The following is a 22697-nucleotide window of genomic DNA, read 5'->3' on the forward strand; positions in this document are numbered from 1 at the left end:
TTACATCACGTGAATGGCCGGGTGTATGTACATCACTTACCTGGGGAACACATGGCACCAGGATGCACTATGGGAAGCAGGCAAGCAAGTGTCATGCTTTGGGCAATATTCTGCTGGGAAACGTTGGGTCCTGCCATCCATGTGGATGTTACTTTGACATGTACAACCTACCTAAGCATTGTTGCAGACCATGTACACCCTTTCATGGAAACAATATTCCCTGATGGCTGTGGCCTCTTTCAGCAGGATAATGTGCCGTGCCACAGAGCAAAATGGAATTCAGGAATGGTTTGATGAGTACAACAATGAGTTTGAGGTGTTGACTTGGCCTTCAAATTCCCCAGATCTCAATCCAATCGAGTATCTGTGGGAAGTCCAATGCATGGAGGCCCCACCTCGCAGCTTACAGGACTTAAAGGATCTGCTGCTAACATCTTGGTGCCAGATACCACAGCACACCTTCAGGGATCTAGTGGAGTCTATGCCAGTCTATGGGCTGTTTTGGCTGCAACAGGGGGACCAACACAATATTAGGCAGGTGGTCATAATGGTATGCCTGATCAGTGCATATACATATATATATATATATATATATATATATATATATATATATATATATATATATATAATGCATCTATATATATATATATATATATATATATATATATATATATATATATAGTTTAGAGGTAAAGGAACATTTGATATGCAGCTTTTGCTTTCCTGCTGGTTTTAAGGACTCTCCGTAATCCTTCAGGACACTTTAGAAGTCTGCCTCAGGCATCTCCACCTCCCTCTCACCCTCTATCTGTCTCTTTCATAATGTTCATGTGTTTATGAACAGCCGCTGTTATGGGACACACACACACACACCACACACACACACTAAGCACGCCCATCCACTTGTTGATATGTCTGCTGTTTTGCTGAAATTGGTCTACTAGATAGATAGATAGATAGATAGATAGATAGATAGATAGATAGATAGATAGATAGATAGATAGATAGATAGAGCCATTGTATATGTTTATTTTGTTTACAAAATTGGCTCAACATCAGAAACTTTAGCATGGTCAAGGTCCCAGAGAATCTAAAGCTTATCAGAGGTTCTTGGGTGTGAGACTGGAAAACAGCTTAGATTGGGCACCAGTAAATCTTTTCAGTAAACCAAGCACACAGATATTCACACCAAGAGGGCAATTTTGCAAAGTCAGTTCACCTACCAGCACGTTTTTGGGAGGACTCCGTAAAGACAGTGGAATAACATGAAAGACTCTGTAAAGACAGACTCACTCTGGTTTATTGATCAGAATGTCAAAGGTTTAAGCACCACGACAGTAGGATAAAACACACCAATCTAAAAGTTGTCCTGATAGTTGGACTGTTTTTAGGAGACTTTGGCGCTGGGCTAAAACCCTAGTAGAGAGAAATTTGAGAGAAAAAACCCAGCAGAAGACATGGAGCTTATTGAAGCACCTTTATTAGGTCAGTAGATAGGTATTTAATCTTCATTTGAAGCCAGCGACTCAGCTATTTGGACAACCAAGGGACAGTTATTACGTTACACTGGACAACATTCATTATTATTATTATTATTATTATTATTATTATTATTATTATTATTATTGCTAATAATCATAATATTAATATTACATTTATTTATTTTATCTTTGTAATTTTTTTGTAAAGGGTTTCTACCTCAACACAAACTGGCTGATCCTTATCTTGAAAATCATTTTAGTATTTTGTATCACACAGGAATTTTTATCAACACACACTTGAATGAATGTGTTTAGTCAATGTGTTAGTTCTTCCAACCTAAAGTGTTTCTCTGCTGATTTTTCACAATATTAATCGGCCACCTACACCAAGACTACACCAAGATTTGCACAGAAGTCATATAAATGTGAATGCAGAAAACAGATCTTAAGTGACACCATTATTTGATCCCTATTTTTTCTTTTTATGCTTAAAGCATTTTGTAGTAGCAAGTGTTGCATGTAGTTTGGTGCTCTGTAGTTCCCAAGAAGTTTTAGAAACATTCCTCTAGAGGTTCTTTAAACCGCCTGTCACTGATGTGTTTAGTTCCTTGACCAAAAAAACTGTTCCTTATCTCTAAAAACATCTGTCTCAAATATTGAAATCCCTCACTTTGCTTTAATAAAAAAAATAATCAGCCCAAGGTTTATATGAAGGAGATACCAAAATGTCTTTTTTGACAAGTGACAAGTGATTTATGTGCCACTCTTTTATTTCCAGAAACTGTACATTCACAAGTGATAAAAAATAATAGTAATTGAAGGATCCAAGCTGCATTCCTTAGTGTCATCTACAGCAAATACTCATATCTACACATCCAGTTATGTCTGTACAGGTCTGAAAAAACTACTACAGAGCAATTGAGATGTAAGGGCCATGAACAGGGGCCCAGCAGCCAGGGTTCAAACTCAAGATCTTCAGATCAGTAGTCCAACACCTTCACCACTTCATGTAAAGTTTGAGCTGATTTTGGAGATCATCAGGTGAAAATCCATAAGACACCCCCTAAACTTTTCAGACAGCAGAATATTTGTGTTATTGATGCATGCTTTCTTGAGGGATGGTGAGTTGAGTTCCCTTTGAGCCTCTAGCCATGCCTCAAAGGGAATGTGGTTCAGAGCAGGGTGTGATGAGTGCCTGCAGGTATTTGAGGGTGTTTTTTCATCCTTTGGGCATGCCTCTGTGTTTTAAATATGATGCGAGTAGCTATAAGAAGCCAGCAGAGGGTATAGAGCAATGGGTGATGTGAGGATTTGAAAACACAGTGAGCAGGTGTACTGTGGAACAGCTAAATATAGCTCAATAATGCTCATTCTGCTTGTGTAGAGGTACTTCTCTAGTATTTCAATTAAGAGAACCAATTGATCAATATGTCTCATGCATTTCTATTATCTGACTACAATTGTGTATTGCTATAGCTGAAGAAATTCTATAGGATCTTCAATGGTAAAGCTTCTGTCCCATTTTTGGGAGATACTGTTGCAAGTTTGCATCTTAATTGTCATCCATTTGTGATGAGAGAGAGAGAGAGAGAGAGAGAGAGAGAGCAGCTGGCATTACTTTCTGGGTGGCTTTCCCTGTAGAGCGTTAAGAGACTTGAAAACACTTGAAAGTTTCTAAATTATTAATCTTAACAAAAAGTGTGTGTGTGTCATCACTAAAACCTATATAATGCATTACTTAGGCCTAATATTTTTTGCTGTTGAGCTACTAAAAGACATTCGATTTTATCCTTCCTCTTGAGTAAGAGTAAATGTGCTCAATTTCAGAAACACTCAGGTAAAGTTCCTAAAACTTTCACAACTCAGACTTCTGTATTGCACCATTTTACCTCAAACTATGAGTATTTCCACTGGTTGACTTTTGCACAACCCACACTAATATACAGCTAATGTTTCTATTCTATTTTGTTTATTTATTTTTTTTTATAATATATATATTTATACTCCTACTTTTTATTGAACTTGGCACTAAAGGTGATTCTGATTCTGGTAGCAGTTTAAAAAAGGTGCCTTTTCTTCATAGGGACTGGTTCCTACCAAACATCCCTACAAAGTAAAAAAAAAGTCCAGTATTTCCATTACATTTTGTTTTGTTTATTATTTAGTACTGCCCTGAATAGTTGAATAAACTAGATGTTTACTGTACATATAGACCACAAAACACAACAATAATCACACCAATCAACCAGTTCAAAAGTTTACACATGCTTGATTCTTAATACTGCGTGTTGTTACCTGGATTATAAATGTCTGGTTTTATGTTTTCCAGAGAGTTTTTCATGAGTCCCTTGTTTGTCCAGAGCAGTTAAACTGCCTACAGATCTAAAGAAAAATCGTCCAGGTCCTGTCCGGTTTTGTTTTTTTACAGCATATTCTGCATATTTTAACAGAGGCTATATAATTTTGAGGACAACTGAGGGACTCGTACACAACTATTACAAAATGCTCACTGAGTCTCAAGAAGGCAATATGACACATTAATGAGGGTGTAAACCTTTAAACAGGATGATCGATGTAAATTGTTAATAATTGTTAGTAATGTTCTGGGAAACAAATTACGTATGTAGAATGTTATCTTATATTGAATGTTTTCTTTAAACAAAATAAGAGCAATTTACACCAATTTTTCGGTTCAGACGAATACATATACAGTATACAGTATATATACAGTACATACACTCCATCTGCAGGGACTTATGGGATGCCTTGTATATACTGGTTAAACTCTTTAAGTGGCTGGGTTTTTACTCTACAATAGCTCTAAACATATTTAATCTCCACTGTAATGAAACATTTTAGTGACTAATTTCAGATTTCCTAGGAATGTTTTAAATTTCAGTGTAGATTTCTGCAGATTTCAGTATTTTCTCTGTCAGAAACAAAATGAAGAATTGGAAAGATAGATCCAGCTTGTGTAATGCCTCCACCTTTAATTCCCCCTCCAAACCAAAAGAATAAAAGGGACTATGCAAATTATTTCTGGGTCACTTCATAGTTTGAACATATTTAAGCCTGATAGAGTATTGTTAGTTATTGCTACATACTAAGGTGTTCTATTGCCACTGCCATTGTTTGTTTGTGGATTTCAGTCAGCTTTCGGCAGGAAGGAATTAGTGCTAAATCTATAATGAACTACACTTACCTATTCGTTCCTCAAGAGCTCTTGGTTGCTGTTGAAGAAATTACATTATCAACATGTACATTATTTACTGTTCAGTGTCACCCAGTGAGGATGAGGTTCCCTACTGAGTCTGATATCTCTCAAAGTTTCATCCTCATATCATCTCAGGGGGCTTTTCCTCACCACTGTCACCTCTTGCTCATTAGGGATAAAGGTTAGGGATAAATAGAAACTTTATCATTTTTCTATGTTTCTATATGTGCATAAAGCTGCTTTGAGACAATGTCTATTGTTAAACGTGCTATACAAATAAATTGAATTGAATTTCAAAATCAACTGAAATTGATTTTTGGATTTTCATTTGGGTATTTTTTGCTTCACTGATTGCTATTTTGGATAATTTGTCTCTGTGCCTGTGTTTACTGTTGTAGCCCTGCCTGCATATTCGATTGTTTGTCTGTGGTTTTTATATTAAACTCTGAATATGGATCCTACATTTGCTGCCGGTGGCACCATGTTACAAGCGTACTCAAATCATTCTCAAGTCTGGAGGCTGTTGCAAGCTTGAAATGAACATGCAATTAACAGCAGATGTGTTAGCAAGAGCGAGTCATCATGAGTGGGAGAGATGACATCTGACAGAATCTTGTAGATTTTGGTTTGAAAATAGATAGAATTTGCTAAAAATATATATATATATATATATATATATATATATATATATATATATATATATATATATATATATATATTTATTTCCCCTGTATATAGAGACTTTTGGGGCACTGGAGCTGGATCTATCTTCTCAAATGCTTCATTCTGTGTGTCATGTGCACAGAGAAGATATTGAAATGAGCAGAATTGTCCATTGAAATTCAAAACACTCAGTAAATCTGAAATTAGTCACTAAAATGTGTCTGACTTTGAAATAAGACGTTCCTTTTTTTTTTTTTTTTTTTTAGCCGTAAAGAATAAAACACTGTGCACCGTATCATTCAAAATGCAATTATTAATCGCAAGAGGAATTAAAACCATGAATGGATGCTTTTGTCTCATTACAGCGGAGGCTAAATATGCTTAGAGCTATTGTAGAGTGAAAACTCAGCCACTTAAAGAGTTTAAAAAGAGAAACAAAACCTTAATCAGTAATAAGTAAGGGTAGGAATTAAAATGCGTAAAATGAAGCAGTTCCATTTTCAGGTTTAATGAATAAGTTATAAAAAAGAGCACTGATAGAATTTACCAACTGCATCTTTCCCAAATTTCCGCTCCTTTAACATGATTCTGATAATAATGATGCATTTTCTGGTGTTGTTCCAACCATCTGTTTCTTTTTTTTTAAATATACAAAGTCTAAAATTTGGTTTAGCGTAATAGAAATCCGCACAACCATGTGCCCCTGAGGTTCCACGCCTGTAAAATTGCTTCGTAACACTCGATTTGAATGAACATCCCAGTCCTCCAGATTCAAAGAGCCGTTTTCAGCTGCGTCCAGCATTAATTTCATCACCAAGCCGTTTCCTGGCCTTATTCGATTCTGACGACTGGAAGGTCTTTGGTGGGTGGGTGGCGAGGCTGATAAATTGCTGTGAGATTGTTCTTACAAAAGCCTTTTTGCTTGCCGTGATGTGCTGTACAGCACATAAATCAGAGCCTTGGTGCTCCACTTCCATTCTGATTCTGACTCTTCTCTCCGAGTCTCCAGTCACCAATTTGACACGTCACACCCTGTCTACGGAAAGAGACAGCCGTAAATCAGCACAAAGCGCAAAGTTTTCCCGGGGTGCCTTCTTTCTTTACTTTCAACCTACAACTGAAGTGATTGAAGAGATGAGGAGCTACTACACATATTGTAGTACGTACATTTTCTATCGGCTATGTGTCATCTGTCTTCTTTCCTATTCCTGCTACGCATAATTTTCCTCTTTGTTTCATAAATCAAATGGCACTAAAAAAGCTGTGAGGCAGGAACATGTTTTATGCCACCCAGAGCTCCCTCTGACAGCAACGTGGTGCGTTTTGGGGCAATGATGACCCGTGTCAGATTAGCAGAGTGTCAAAGTGAGCCTTGATCAGCCTGTAGAGCCTTTGGCAAGTGGACTTTGGAGAGCTGCTTTAAGGCTTCATTTGTCAAGCAGCTTCAAAATGAACTGTGTGGGGGAACTCCGAAGGTTTCATCTCCTCTCCTCTCCTTTCCTCTCCTGAATTAGACGAGTGAGCCACACTGCTCTTTAAAAAGAAAAGGATGAACTATTGGTGCAAGGTAGAAGGACACTGGCTGAAAATGATTCTGCTGCTATAGGCTGAACAGGAAGCCATCTCTCGTGGTGATGTATCATCAGTTTCCTCAATGGGAACTCTGTGTTGACTAGAATTAATCATATCACTCTGAATATGGAACATAGCCTTCCGTGTAGTTATGGGACCCAGGATAGGTTTAAAAAATAAAAAAAAAAGAAGCAGTCTCATGTCTCCCACACCTTGTATGTTTTGTTCCACAATAATCTCTTTTGTGCCTCTTTCAGAATACCATGAAGATTATTACCAGAATTTATTGGTGGTTTGGGAGTTTGGGGTGACTGAAAAAGGCTAGTAAATTTTGAATTATATCACTGAATCATTTCAGAAGCGAGGTGAAGATGAAGTAAGGGACCCCTGCTTCCCTAAAGGCAGCATTAGTTCTATGAGCGCTGCATACCAGATTTTCAATTTGATAATCCTTATAATCTTATAAAAAATCACTCCTTTTCATCTCTGCACAGAATCCTTACACAGTGTGTTAAACGCTCTATCAGTATTGGCTTCAGAATTATGATCAGGTGTCATTTTGAGATTAATCCGTTTAAAAGTGTCCATTGCAGAGCTGGATCGTCTGCTGATTCACCAGGATGAGATGGAATGCATGGCTAGGGGAAGAAAAATCTGGGCTGAACTTTTCTGGTTATCGCCATGCTGTTCCTTGAGCAACAGGTGAAAATGATGTCAGACGGATGTTCTGTGGATAAAGTGCTTGTGTATACACCGATCAGCCTCAACATTATGAGCAGTGACAGGTGAAGTGAATAACTCTGATGATCTCCTCATCATGGCACCTGTTAGTGGGCGATATATATTAGACAGCAAGTGAACATTTTGTCCTCAAAGTTGATGTGTTAGAAGCAGGAAGAATGGGCAAGCAAAAGGATTTGAGCGAGTTTGACAAGGGACAAATTGTGATGGCTAGAGGACTGGATCAGAGCATCTCCAAAACTGCAGCTCTTCTGAGGTGTTCCCGGTCTGCGGTGGTCAGTATCTATCAAAAGTGGTCCAAGGAAGGAACAGTGGTCGACCGGTGACAGGGTCATGGGCGGCAAAGGCTCACTGATGCACATGGGGAGTGAAGGCTGGCCAATGTGATCTGATCCAACAGACGAGCTACTGTTGCTCAAATTGCTGAAGAAGTTAATGCTGGTTCTGATAGAAAGGTGTCAGAATACACAGTGCATGACGGGTCAGGGCTGTTTTGACAGCAAAATGGGGACCAACATAATGTTAGGCCTGGTCGGTGTATGTTGTGATGGCTAGCAGGAAACAAACTAGTGGACAGTGGTTTGGTTTTTAACTAGTGATTAAAGCTCTGGGTTGTTCATCAGAAGGCCAGGGTTCAAGCCCCAGCACTGTCAAGCTTCCACTGTTGGGCCCTTTAACCCTCTTTATTCCAGGGTGCTGTGTCATAGCTGCCCCTGTGCTCTAACCCCAACTTCCAAAACTGGGATATGTGAAGAAATGAATTCATCTGTAATGTAATATGTGGCAATAATAAAGCCTTCTTCTTCTAAACATGTGATCTGTGAAACATGGATCAATCATGCTTCATGGGGAAAAAAGTAATGTTATATTTACTCATACATTGATTCACATCCATAGTCAATGAGAGCTGGTGTTTGTTGGTGACTAAATGTGGCCATGTCCAGATCAGAAACATGAGTTGAACTCTATGCAAATACAGAGTGACTCGGTGCAACGACAACCAATGGGAGCACACATGATCCATGGTAAAAAGCACACACTGCTTCTCCTTCATCCCGTATGATATAATTCAGATATACACTGGAGAATTCATATACAAAGAAATCTTCATCTTGAGTGTTTCATTTTAGCGGCATTTGGAATGCTTGTTATGCCACCCACTGAGAAATGTTATTACTTTGGCAACCCGTAGTAGGAACGCCTATTGACAACTTCAGAATAGATCGACTGGGGACTTAAAGTGAATAAATGTGTGATTACATATCAGTGAAGCTAGCTTGCTGGCGTGGCAACTAAATACTCCATAGTGTAATTTAATCTCACAAACACGGAAATTCATAATAAATATTCAGAAAAATTTCACAAACGGTTGACTGTATTCAGTATTCTCTTGTCTCTGGTGGTTTGGATTATCTTAACAAAATGGCTCATTGTGTCCATGGCTCGATTCACTCTACTCTGTTCAATAATTTAGTGGTGTAATGCTGATGTACTATTCGTTTTGTGGGTAATGTTTATGTGTTGAAGTGGGTGGAGAAGTGCAACAGGTTGTGTTACTATCATCAGGCAGAGGTGGTACGAGTATATAAATATGTGTGTGTGTGTGTGTGTGTGTGTGTGTGGTGCTCTGTTGTCCCTTCCAGGGTTTCTGCTACCCTGGCCAGGAATAAAGACATTTCAAATGATGAATGAATGATTCATTTATTATGTTCAAAGACAAAATTGAACCTTATGCAAATAAGGTGCAACTCGGTGCAGCGACTACCAGTGGGACCGAAGACAATAGAGCGTACGTGATCCGTGGCAAAGAGCACACACTGCTTCTCCTTCATCTTATATGATATGATGCAGATATACACTGGAGGATTTTATGCACTCCCTCCAGAAGGTTTTTATGTTAGTGGCAAGAAAACGGATTTGGAATGCTAGTTCCGTCACCCTGTGATAAACGTTAATACTATGGCAACCAGTAATAGGCACACCTACTGGCACCTTCATAGTAAAGTGACTGGAGTCTTGCAGCGATAAAGTCGCTGTATATGTAAGCACAGTGTAAGAGCTGGATGTATAAGCCGGATTTGTGTACGGTAAGTAAAAGCCAATCCAAATCAGCAGACAAACTCATAGTGAAAAATGTGTCTAAATGTGTGTGTTTGTGTGTGTGAATGGTGTGCTGGTGTCCCATCCAGTGCTCCTGCTACCCTAATGAATGAGTGATAGATAGATAGATAGATAGATAGATAGATAGATAGATAGATAGATAGATAGATAGATAGATAGATAGATAGATAGATAGATAGATAGATAGATAGATAGAAAATACAACATGCACACACACACAATATAAAATAGGAAATTATGTATGTATATATATATATATATATTAGTAGTGCAATGTAAGAGTGTTATCACCTGTCACACACAGGTGAACTATTGTACATTGTTATTGCGAATGGTAGGAATGACCTCCTGAACAACGAGTCTGAATGAGTCTTTTGGAGAATGAGCTCCGCTGACTCTGTAGTGTGCTGTAGAGCAGGTGAGACAGATTGTCCATGATGGAGAGCAGTTTGTTCAGTGACCTCCTGTACCTCACTGACTCAAACGTCTCCAGCTTGTGTCCAATGATTATATTTCAGCAAATGTCTCTCTTTGCTACTTACCTTGTATTTCCTCTTTAGTCCCATTGTGTTCTGATGGCAATTTGTGCCCCAGGCAGATGGCATTTAGTAGACGCTCACAAACATAATGATGCGATAAGACATTACCATTAAGAGAGCTAAATTTTAAACGCAGAACATCTGAGTTTTACATTAAAATGAGTATGAGAGATGTTTTATCAGCAGAATGTCAAGCCACACCCTTTGATAATATGTTAAGTGAATTCGCACCGTCTCAGCCATGTAACATATGCCTTTGAAATGATTACAAATGTTTTCTTGCAGATATGTGGTACTATGTTAATTAACACAACTGTGTGTTTACTGTGAAATGATCGTACCATCAGCAGGGCTTGCTTTACGCTCCTCCTTTTGATTGATGATACTGCATCTCTGTCTCATATCACAGAATGTGGCTCTCTGGTAATTACTGCAGCAAACAGAGCTGCCTAAACTGTAAGTAAAATCAAAGATCAAATATAGGGATTTCTAAACATAAAAACATGTCGTATAAAATACATAAGACAGTCTTTTACCTTTCAATTTAAATCCCTTATAATTGCTCCCTTTATTGATATCGCTACTCTCATGAAAATACAGTAATCTGTAAAACATCCCAGATATATAGAGATCTTTTGCAGGAAAAATAGATCATACAGCGTTCCTTATAAAACGTACTGTATGCACAAGATAAATGGAAAGCAGGTGAATTATCATGCAGTGTCACACACGGTAAATGTATTGTATAGTTACAATAAAGAAGGTATCATTGTTCCCTTTGAAAAATTTTATTCCACTGAGAGATTTGTTTAAGCCTTTGAAAGAAGACAATGTGAGGAAAATGCATGGTTACTATCGATAGAAACATAGATTTGTCAGGCAGTCTAAGAAAACCTGTTGCTGTACCACGAGGCTGGCAACCCACCAAAAAATTGGGTTTTCAACAAAGCAGTTTTTTGCCAATAACATCAACCTTAAGAAACCATAACTATGCAGAAGTTCACCCAGAGAGGGTTGAATTTTTTTTTTTTTTCTTTTCTGATCCTGCTGCTATCTTCCTGCGCTGATCATGTTGTGTAAGAGGTTTAACAGTTTAACAAATGCACTGCTAAAAACAGTCAGTCTGCCTCAAGACGTTAGCTAAATGTGTTCTCTTTACAGAGTGAAGAAGTTCAAGTTCATGATCAATTGTTTAAACCTAATCAATTCTGTTTGTAATCAGATACCAGCTGTAAAAAAATAAAATAAAATAAAATAAAAAGGTCCACAAGGTTCTTTCGGATCAGTCGACATGATAATTTCTTCCTTTTCACTTTTAAGCAGATTTTAAAATGCTATTGTGATACATAAGATGATGAGGCAGTATACATGTCTGTGTTATTAATGTGGGTAGCATGAGAAAAGATAATAAGCAACTTTAACACACACTGCCATTACCAGAACACTGGCAAGCTTAACACACATGTAACCAGAACACAGGGAAAACAGGCGAAGGTCAAAAGCATGACACACAGAGGTATACGTGGCTTAGACTTGCGACAACATGCAATACAAAAGAATAAATAGATACTGAGGCACAACAAGGTATAATTTTAATAAAGGAAGAAACAAACGCTAAGACAATACAGGTGAATACAATAGGATACAAAATGATAAGCGGACCAGGAGAATGCTTGTCAGGAAGGAAACACTACATTATAACAAGCAGGAATCCATTACAGGTATATGTTTAGTCTGGGTCTTGAAATGTACCTATGAAAGGAAAGATTTCTGAAAAAAATTTGCAGTTTTTAAAATGGCCAATGGTTAAAGCTCTGGGTTGTTGATTGGAAGATTGGGATTCAAACCCCAGCACCGCCAAGCTGCCACCATTGGGACCTTGAGCAAGACAACCATCCCCCCACCCCCTGCTCCTGGGGTACTGCATCATGGCTGAACCTGTGCTCTGACCTCAGTGCTCCAAGGATGGGATATGTGACGTAAGAATTTCACTGTGCAGTAAAGGACGTGACAAATAAAGGCTACTTAACATAATTTAGAAGAAAATATCAATATTTCATCATGTGAAGAGTTTTCCCAAGTCGTTGTATCTACAAATACAAATACACAGAGTTCACAGAGTTTTGGATAATATATTGTTGCAGTAATAATATAACTTTATTGAATCCTACAGACCAAGATACACTTGGATGAATATTCCAAGAAGTTGCATTTCTTATAATCGGCGAGACTGCGAATGCAAATGTAATGCTGGAGGTCACTGAATTCTATCTAAACTAAAACATGCTGAGTGGACGGAATGTGGTAAGTAACTTTGAGCCACAGTAAAATAGGACAAAGAAGAGAAACAGACAGGAAAGGTCAGCCAGCGGGTGGGGGCAGCGCATAATTGTGGAGTACACAGATCCATAACTTTAAACCTTGTTCATAAACACGTTTTCTGCCAACTGATCCTCGACCTCAAACAGCTAACTCTTCAGGAGATCTTCATTAGTATAATTATACTCTTAATAGCTATATTTAAACTGACGGCTCAAATCTGATTGAATTGGAGTCTGATTTTCTGCAATCCAACCAGTAAAAAAAATAACAGTAACAAAAAACAAACATGAAATCTGACTTCTGAAACTAAACGTCATTTTGAGCAGTCAATTTGAGCAGCGATGATTTGATGTCAGAAACTTGCAAAAAGAACAAGAAAATGAATATATATATATATGCAGGCAAATCAGGAAAACAAAAAGGACGTATTGTTTACTTCCTCCTGGAAAAGTCACAATGTGAAAAATTTCCTCATGTTGATTGTAGAAATGTTCGAGTATGTTCCTCAAGTGTGCGTATGTGTTTCCACACATGACCGAGTTCATTTTTCACATGTAGGCTGAGTGTTTTATTACACATATTGTTCACACACTTCCATGTGTTTACTGAACTGCAGTTTCAGGGCATAGCATGGTGAAATGCACATTTTGCATGTTTGTTAAATGATCGCATACTGTATTACTCGCATATTAAGAACGGTAGGATCACGTGTAAATGTATATGATTTTTCCAGGGAATTGATCAGATGGTAGCAGCATGGCATATGTCAAGCTTTTCTATTTCAGTCATTGTATATAATTGTTGAACAAATCATAAATTCATTAGCAAACAGACTACAAGGAAAAGCTCCAGTTTGTTGCACAATTTCAGTTGCCTGGATACCTAAGTGACAAAGCTAAAAAGCTTATAGGTGACATTACCTATGGTATGCTAGCTACTTTTACAGAGAAGCAGCTTCAGTGACAGGTTGCTGTCACTGCCCTGCTCCACTGACAGACTGAGGAGGTCGTTCCTCCCCCATGCCATGCGACTCTTTAATTCCACACGGGGTGGGAGAACTTAGTGCTGACACGACTCTTCTCTCTGTACTGGACTGTACAATAAAACACACACTACACACTACACACAATACACTCCGGTTTATACAGAACTCTCAATAAACTGAGATTTGCACAGGACTCATAAACACGCAGTTTTTGCGCATAACAGTTTTTGCACATCGAATAGGTCTGTAACTTTAGACACTTGTTTTTGCGCATTACTTATCTTGTTTTTCATCTCACTCTCCATATTTATTCCTAAATCTCTGTATTTAGTATTTTTCTGCTATATTTTGTTATATTGTTATATTCTACTATATTTTGTAATATTTTATATTTTGGTATTTGATATATTTTTTGTTATATTTTATATTATGTTATTTGATATATATTTTTTGTTATATTTTTGTACCCTAATTTGGGTATTTTAGTATTTTTGTTATATTCCTTCCTATTTTATCTATTACCTGTGTTTGTGGATACTGCTGGAAACTGTGAATTTCCCTGTGGGATGAATAAAGTATCTATCTATCTATCTATCTATCTATCTATCTATCTATCTATCTATCTATCTATCTAAATACTAGCTAAATCCTAATTTTTTGAACGAACACATCATGTTTGTGGACATGACAAAATGTCAGCAAGTTGTTGGCCAACATTTTAGGAATGAAATGCAGTGTACTCTTTTTGTATCATTAACAATAATATATAATGTAACATTATTCAACTTTGGCTATAACATCTTTAGTTTCTCTTGAGATGTTTAACTGTGTACAGAGGAGTTACTTTAAATGACGTTTTTGCGGTTTTTTGTTTTTGTTCAAAGTACTTTTTCTGAACAGTTTCTCTGTCATTAATCCACATTTAAATCATTCCACCTTTAACCGGATCCTGATATAGCCGATGAATAAAGCTGCATCACTGTAAAGAGCAGAGAAGTTTCTGTAAGTCAATATCGAGTAGGATTGTTTTTCTTTCTCTGGTTATTGAATCTACACCAAAAAATTACAAATTAAATATGAAATAGCCTGCATGTAAAAGCTGCTTGTCCCTGCCACCCATGCTACTGTCCACCTCTGATGTTATCTACACCCAAAACATTTGGTGCCCTTACATAACATACAATTCTGAGTGTTTCTGCCAAGCTAACTTTCTAAATTTGGCCTTCACTTCATTACTTACTGCCTCAAAATGTTGATATGTAAGCAAATGTGACTGCAGTCTGAAAAACACCCACAAAATTAGCTCACTTGTCACTTAAGTTAAATGTCAGTTTTAAAAAATAACCAGATCTACCCTGCTGTTTGAGCAGTGCTTAAGAGCCGAAAGCATACATATTACGCTCACACTACACTTAACTCATGCTCAGGTTTTTTAAGGTCACTGCTCCAATTGGAAGTTTTCAAGTCTATTGTCATGTGCATGAAGATATATAGATAATGATCTATATATCTATATGAAGGGAAATTCTTGTTACAGTCAAGTAGTTGAACACAGATAAAAGACCATGCATGAATATTAATGTGCTCTAAACAAGTTAAATAACAGTAAACTGTAACCAAAGTATGCAGTCATAAAGTCACATAGTGGGCAATTCGACACATATTGATATTCTAGCAAGTTAAAAAATAACATTCTTTAAATTGGTAAAGATTTTATGCAGTGAAAAATGGTCAACGTGGGAGATATTGCACATACAGTACAAGGACAAGCACTTGGGGCGTCTCAGAGCTCGGAAATGGATTTGATATCAGCATATACTTTAAAGATATAAACAACTGTGTTGGAAAAAATAACCGTTTTTGTGTTTTCCTATGAATATATTACTTCTCGACGAATATGATACTATCCATTAGTCAGAATCCAGTGTAAATGTAAGTGATAAATTATAGAGTGGGTTTGTGGTGGTCTCAGGAGGCTTTCACACTGCCGGTTGAGTCTGTAACAGAATATGAAAAGTTAGTAATGATAATGCTGTCATGTGGACAAGGAAGCGCACTGTGATACCAAATGAATTGGACAAATTGGCACTGGTGACACTGGAAATGTACTGGAGTCTGCACTTCTTACAGGACTTACAGGACTTAAAATATACTATTGATAGATACTGACCACTGCAGACCGGGAACACCCCACAAGAGCTGCAGTTTTGGAGATGCTCTGATCCAGTGGTCTAGCCATCACAATTTGGTCCTTGTCAAACTCGCTCAAATCCTTACACTTGTCCATTTTTCCTGCTTCTAACACATCAACTTTGAGGACAAAATGTTCACTTACTGCCTAATATATCCCACCCACTAACAGGTGCCATGATGAGGAGATCATCAGTGTTATTCACTTCACCTGTCACACCTGTTGACTTCACACTTCACAAATGCACCGGGGTTTGATAGAATCACCAAGACTGCTCAGGCACTAGGAACAATCACACTTGGATTCTGACTTCAGCAATCATGCCCAGTGTGAAACCACCTTAATGGTTAGAGTTCAGCAATTTTATGTTCTTTCCACACACACCACCTGGTGTAGATGTCTTGAAAGGAGGGAGGCTCACCTCTGAGAGTTGTGATTAGGTTGTAGGTAAGAACTCTAGTTAAATATTGAGCAGATACTATGGTAGATCCTTTCTTTTACTCCTCATGCACTAGAGCTCTACAGGAGACCCTGTACAACTCAACTAACCGACAGTATCCTTTTTATTTTTATTTGTTTTGTTCTTTCATAACAGAGTGTGATTAAGAACATTACTCAGCTCCATAGCCCTGTGCTCAGAGTTTAGCTATCTGACTTGTAGATTTCAAACAGAAGCAAGAAAAAAATCACGATGGTGATCGCGTGATTGGTTAATCCTGTTCCTCACCACAGCAGCTTTGATCAAGCAAACAGCACGACATGTTTGTTTTTCTGTCTGGGGAAGTTAAATCTGAAGAAATGGTAATGATGACTTCATTGATATAAATTTTTTTTCATGCACAAGTAGTACACAAAACAATGGTAACCGATCCACACTGTATGTAATCAAGAGCTGTATGTGTTTTATATGAAACACCCACAATTCTGGAACTATCATCAAATTTCAGGGGGTTCAAACTTATTTTAACCCACACACACACACACCTCTGGCTCAAACATCACTGCCTGATTTAGTTTCATTAACAAATTGGCAAACTTGTATGAATCCGATTCCAGTATCGTGGTGAGAGTGTGTTATCTGTTCAGCGTGCCTTAGGGAAATCGAGCATGACTGCATCTGGAGTTTGACCACTTCACATCCACTGGCTTTAAACGAAGATGTCTGTGTTTATTTATGTGTCAAAAATGACTACGTGCTGTGAAATAGCTTTTAGAGCATAAACAATCCAAGCTTTGGTAATTTACATTGACAAAGCAGTAATTTGGGCTGAAGAAATGCAAACCTTCTCTTGAGACACACACACACACACACAGAGCTTCATTTCATGCCTTCCACCCGCTTTGTGAGCATGAATGCTTCAGCTCTTTATGTGATGTGATACATCGTGACACCTCTCCTCAAGCGCAAAATTGTTTCCCTGTTTATTTTAAGCCGCATTCGTTAAAAAAATTCTTCCCAAATCTCATTTGGAAAACGCGAAACGTCTTCCCCGTGTGCGCAAACCTGAATTTTTCCTTTGCTGTCCACTGAAACTTCAGTCTCATTTTTTCAGCCCCCGAGCACCCTCGTTTTCTTGTTGTCTCCTAGTAACAACCAGTGTAAGCTTTAAAGCCATGTGCTTTGTATTCATCCCACCTCCTGTTCCACACTTCTCCAAATGGCGCCGGCACTTTGCTAACAAGAGCAAGATACAGTAAATAGCTTCCAACAGCTGAAAAGAACAAGAAGACCTGGCTCTCATTTCGCTCGTGCAGCTCAACTATATAACTTCGAGCCATGCCAGATGAGACCGGCTTACCCATTTTTTTATTTTTTCAGAATACATCCGATTCTACCTTTTTTTAAAAATCATTACCATACAAGAGCTGCCCTAAATTATACACAACATTCAAGTTTAGACTTTCTATTTGTTATAATGACCTACTATGTGTGTGTGTGTGTGTGTGTGTGTGCATTCTCACTATGAAAAGCTGTTAAGTTTATAGCTGTTTTATTCAATTTTGGTTAATAGCTGAGAAAAATCTAATAAAAAAAGATATACAGTACAAACAATAGCATAGTTTGCATTAACCATTTTTACCAGTAGACTAGAGTTCTGTTACTCTGGAAAAACGGAAATCGGTTTATCAGACGTTTTCAGTCAACATAAACAAAATGAATTATTTTATTGCTCATTTATTTTATTAACGAGTATATTTTTATATACTCATTTTAGTGTGTTTTTCCTTCTGTCGGGATAACAAAGAATTTTAGTGATTGAAGATAACGCCTTCAAATTTAAGAAGCACTTGGGGCATCTCAGAGACCAGAACAGGTTTAATACCACTGTTTACTTTGAAGTTAGAAAAATTTGTTTGGACCATTTTTTGTATACAATATAAAATATAGTAGGCTAGGTAAAATACAGAAATTATTATGAAAACAAATACAAATTCTTAAGTTCCTGTGTGTCTACTTTCTATATGAGCCATAAATTACCACTGTGGACTGTGACATGACAAGGGCATTAAATGTTGAACACAACAAAACAGGCACAAATTCCATTTTTGGCCTCTAAGAAAACTAGATAAAATGCTTAATACATTGAGCAAGACTTCCATAATATTTTGTGTCTCATTTCATTTTATTAGTTTGTCAATATTAGCAAAAGTAAACCTAAACCTTTTCCAGTTTTTGTTCCCGGTGTTGCCCCATTTTTGACTGACAGAAGTCGAACCCAGTATGAACTTCTGTTGTTGTGGCTCAAAATATCACATGGCTTAATGTCCATGGATGTGGAAGCTCATTGATAAAGGTGTTGGGTTCCTGATTGGAAGGTTGTGAGTTTAAATCCCAGGACCATCAAGCTGCCTGCTGGGCCTTTGAGCAAGACCCTTGACTATCAATTGTATAAATGAGATAAACGTAAGTCGCTCTGGATAAGGGTGTCTGCTGTAAATGTAACGTGTCACTTTGAGATGCTTTTCTGCTCACCACAGTTGTAAGCAGTGTAAATTTGAGCTGTTGTAAGTCAGCTTGACCTCTTTCATTAGCAAGTCATTTTTTCCGCCTACGGAACTGCTGCTCTCTGGAGAATTCTGTTAGACCACTGCAGACTGTTATGTATGAAAATCCCAAGAGATTTCTGAAATACTCAAAGCAGCCTGTCTGACAGTCAAACACGCAATGGATAAAGTCACAGAGATCACTGAGATTTTTTTCCCTCATTCTGATGTTGGACGTGAACATTAAAGGAAGGTCTTGAACTGTATCACTGCATTGTATCACTGCCACAGAATTGACTGATTTGTATGTAGAACTGCACGGCATTAAGGCCTACATTAACTACTTATAGCAAAAGTTTGTACTCTCAAGGATTTTGAAAACAAAAACGCATTTGAAATCATTTGTTGTGTCTATAAATGCAAAGAGTGAGCGAGTTATTAGAAAACATCACTGGCGAAAAGAATGCTTTCTAGTCCCTCTGGGATTTCTTGATTTTGCAATTGCAGAAATTCAAAACCCAAACTCTAGCAAAGGAATTTTTTTTGGCTGAAGTGCATCATCTGATGTTAACATGCATTTAACCAAAGCCCTCTTCGATTCATGTGCATCAAACATGAGAGCAGCCATCACTGAAAGTGATTACATTTCAATCATAACAACTCTCTGAATGGATTTAACAGAATACTTTGGTCTTGTTGGACCAGATCTGCTATGGAGCTTCTGCTGTTCGAGTACATAGACTTACTCAGTTGGACATGATCCGACATGGAGATAAGTGACTGTGGTGAATCTGTACAGTAGTGCTGGGATGGAGTGGCAGATTTCGCTCAGATCTTGATGTGTTCCGAGGCCGTGTCTGGAGGGATGGTCGAAATAATGAAGGTTTACCTGGATAGGCGATCGTAGCTGCTGCACTGGTGCACAGATCAGTGCACAGATAGAGTTAGTTTGCAGAATTTGGCATATTTGTTTTCAACTATGTGTTTTCACCAATTTCCTGTAAAAAAAAAAGCACCAAATCCTGTAATTTGCATCACTTTTAAAAAAAAAAGACACAGCAAAATCACACATTTGTTGCCACAGCAATCATAAAAAGAACTCCATGAAATGCTGTATGAACCAAGTTTGATCCTTATCATCCATCTATCCAGACATTCTCTACACCGTTTATCCTACTGGGTCACAGGGAGCCTGGAGCCTATCCCAGGGCACAAGGCAGTGGACAGTCTGGACAGGATGCTAGTCTAATTATATTATAATTATATAGTTATATAATTATAATAGAATGGGTATGCAAGACTGGGGAAGGAAATTGAAAAAATTGAATTGAAAGGAATTGAAAAGGTTAAATAAGAACTTTGGCTTGTTAGCATACTCGAGAGAGAAGAATCTGCCTCTTTCACTCTCTCCGTCTTTCTCTGACACTTTCACTTTTAAGGAGTCTAGGGAAGTGGATATGGGAGGGGCAGCAGAAGACTTAAACATCTTGATAAGTATTTTTTTCTCTCGGCGTGTCAATTTATCCACAACTGCTTCTAATGATCACAAGCGTAAGTGAAAGCTTTGAAAGAAAAAGTGTTCTTTACTACTCTTATCTTTCCTTTCTCTCTTATTATCTCCCTTTCTACCAGCCAGAGAGCAGAGGGGAAGGGGTAGGAGGCGGTTTGAGAGCGAGGACAGGAAAAGGAAGTATTTTCTTCTCATCGCCCACTGCGCCTGAGCCATCCTTGAGCAAGCACAAGTTCTCCCAGGTATTCATTTGCCTTTGGGGCAGATCATAATCCCATTTCCTTCTGTCCCGGTACTTCATCTTTCTCCTCTAATGTGAGTCATAAGGTTTTATTGCTAGAAGCGTGTTCTCCAACATCCCTTCCACACTTCTCACTCCTAATGGGTTTCCACGTTGAGCTTACCACCCTCAGGAACGCACGTCTTTTTTGGTTGGCGGGTCTTAATGTGAAAAATATGCCTATATACAGTATATATTAGAGTACATGTCATATAAATAGCACAAGTGGCTTTAAATATAATGTACATATGCTAATGTATGAGCTCATACGTTATGCAAGTGTACTGATCACACCATCCTTTTCAGATATTGTATTCAAAAGACGGGGTTTTTTTTTTTTTGTAGTTCTTTTGTCAATGAAAAGTGTCACAAAGCAACTTTACCAAAATCCAGATCTAGATTTAAATCCCTAATGAGTGAGATTGAGAAGAGATTAGAAAGGAAAACATGAGGAAGAAACCTTGGAACCAGATTTAAAAGGGAAGCTCATCATCATCATCGTCATCATCATCATCATCATCATCTGAGTGTACCTGTATACTGTTCAAAAGTTCAAAGAGTACTGAATGTTTAGATAGGATGAGCTGATGGTGAATGAGGCGGACGTAGGATGAGCACAGGACAGACTTTATGATTACAGCAGAAGAGCGTAGGGACAAATCTACAGCATCCAGGTGAAACTTTCTACTGAAGTAAGAGTCTTGGTCATACATAGTTTTGGGGAAGTGAAAATCTTTATGCTATTCATGTTTGACCTTCCACATAGGGAGAGCCATAAGTGCAGAAATGCTGTAGAGCTTCAGGAAGAATCAGGCAGGTCTGACAGTGGCCTTTGAAGATTTATATCACGCACACACACACACACACACACAAACATAGGTACACACACACACACACACACACATATAGGTAAACACACCCACACACACACACACATTGAGCCATGAGGCTGACACTAAAGAGCCAAACCTGGATGGCATTAAAAAATCACTGCAATAACCGAGTGCATAGAAAGGAATTCTAAATGTGTAGGATTGTCTCTTCCTGAATGAACTTCCCCTGAAGATCCCCCACACAGCTCACTCACACAGCACACAGGTAGAATCACTCATAACCACACAGCACTCCACAACAGAAGCAGCACCAGCAAAAATGAGGAAAGGTTCGATACCTGCCCTGGAGCCTCAAACACAACAAAAAATATCATCCACCAAAACATAGAAACAATAACCAGACAAGCACAGGAATGTCAACTAACAATGTAGCATCCTGCTACAAAAATAATTATCATTGAAGAACAAGGAGCAAAAAACATACATAAACCTACAAATGTACAGAAATACAAATAAATATAAGTCTTATATTAATCTTGAACATTTGTCTAATATTAATCTTGAACTTTTTGTACTATTTTGTAATATTTTACGTTCTGTAAAGCATCTTTGAGACAATATCCATTGTTAAAAGTGCTATGCAAGTTAAATTGAATTAACAAACACAAAATCCACACAAAGCAACACGACACAAACCACACCAGAACAAGAAGCCTTATGAAGGAGCACAAACAATGTAGAAGAACGCTACCTCGCAGTCCTAATCAGAAAGTTTCAGACAGAAATCACAGAAACTGTGAAAGAAAGAATCTTCCCACATGTTAATAAGACACCAAGCTGCAGGATGATGCTTGCCCCCACTCTCCGTCTTCAATAACCAAAGTGGATGTAAAATAATCCACACAATTTGCCGTAATATATAAAACATCAAACATGCGACTCGCAACATTTAGTTTTACCTGTGTTCTACTTTTAACAATGGACATTGTCATAAAGCAGCTTTACACAGTAAAACTCTCCAAAAGAGAAACCAGACCCATCCTTTCTTTGTGATAGCAGATAAATAATTAAATAAATACATTTTCTGTAATTAAATAATAAAATTAAATGTAAATAATTTCCTTTCATCAGTGTACAATACGTCTGCAATTGTGTGACTTATGATTATGAGCATCAGCGAAATTTCTGAATTCTTTATAGTATATAATACAGAGTTACTATACCCTATGCAGATATTCTACATATTTGTAGTAATGTTTC

This window comes from Hemibagrus wyckioides, linkage group LG09, assembly GCF_019097595.1.
Source record: "Hemibagrus wyckioides isolate EC202008001 linkage group LG09, SWU_Hwy_1.0, whole genome shotgun sequence".
Taxonomy (NCBI): Eukaryota; Metazoa; Chordata; class Actinopteri; order Siluriformes; family Bagridae; genus Hemibagrus; species Hemibagrus wyckioides.